The 1138-nt window shown below is 46.0% G+C and overlaps 1 long non-coding RNA gene across 1 annotated transcript in view; it reads right to left on the bottom strand.

The window, feature by feature from the left end:
• LOC123982485 overlaps window positions 1-1129 on the bottom strand; it is a 10375-nt gene extending 9246 nt beyond the window's left edge. Inside the window, exon 1 of the long non-coding RNA XR_006827984.1 lies at window positions 971-1129. This is a non-coding gene — a long non-coding RNA (uncharacterized LOC123982485). The remainder of the gene's footprint in view (window positions 1-970) is intronic.
• Between the last annotated feature and the right edge of the window lie 9 nt (window positions 1130-1138).

The raw sequence follows: 1138 nt of genomic DNA, 5'->3' as shown, positions 1-1138 counted from the left end.
CCATACGTGTGTGGAGTATCAGAGAAATTCAGGAGGATTTTCAACAAACACAACATCGCTGTGTTTTTTTAAACCCAAGAACACACTAAGACAGATGCTGGTACAACCCAAAGACCGCACACCCAAACACAAGAAAAGCAATCTAGTGTATGCGGTCCAATGCAGTGAGGAATGCACAGACCTGTATATTGGGGAGACTAAACAACCACTACACAAACGCATGACTCAACACTGAAGGGCCAACTCCTCAGGTCAAGACTCTGCAGTCTTACATCTGAAGGACAGAGGACACTCGTTTGAGGACCACCAGGTGCACATTTTAGACAGAGAAGATGGATGGTTTGAAAGAGGTGTCAAGGAAGCCATCTACACCCGGGTCGAGAAGCCGTCATTGAACAGAGGAGGGGGTCTACGCCACCACTTATCCCCCTCTTACAATGCTGTCCTTTCATCACTTCCCAGGAAACTCAACAAACGTAACTTATTGGCCTCAGGTGAAGATACCAACGATGGTCGTTCAGTCTTGGCCACCGGTAGTCCTAACGACTGTAACAACTGTCGTTACAGCAACCAGGAACACTAACGAACCAGCAGTATCGATGACCCTGGCAAACGACCCCACTGAGGTTAAATAGCTGAGTTTCCCTGCCAGTCAGTACTGAAGAAGTCCTTTGGATTTGGAGATTATATATATATATATATATATATAAATAAATAAATAAATAAGAGAGAGAGAGAGAGCGCGAGAGCGCATTTACACTTCCAGCTCCGTACCTTGCATCCAGCACAGCCAGCCACCACATTGCCGTAATAATTGCGGATAATAAAGCAATAATAATAATAAAGCAGCATGAAAGCAGCTACATGACAACAACCGCAATCCATAGGTCTCAACCAATCCAGTACAAGAGTTTGTCCCATACGCGGAGCAGCAGCACAGAGTCAGGATGGTAAAAGACGCTTCACTCACCAAAGCAGGCTCACTTTTGTTATGGTGGGTGTGGATTAAGCAGGTTGGAGGACCCAAACGCAGGACGCAAGGCAGAGGTACAGTTCAACGGGGGTTTATTGAGGGAAAACAAACAAAAGGCGAGCACGCTTACTGACAGAGTGGCTGGTTAACGGAGTCCAAAAACAA

The sequence above is a fragment of the Micropterus dolomieu genome, linkage group LG14 (assembly GCF_021292245.1).
Source record: "Micropterus dolomieu isolate WLL.071019.BEF.003 ecotype Adirondacks linkage group LG14, ASM2129224v1, whole genome shotgun sequence".
NCBI lineage: Eukaryota > Metazoa > Chordata > Actinopteri > Centrarchiformes > Centrarchidae > Micropterus > Micropterus dolomieu.
The sequence above is the reverse complement of the archived record's forward strand: the minus strand, read 5'-3'. Positions and strand labels throughout refer to the sequence as shown.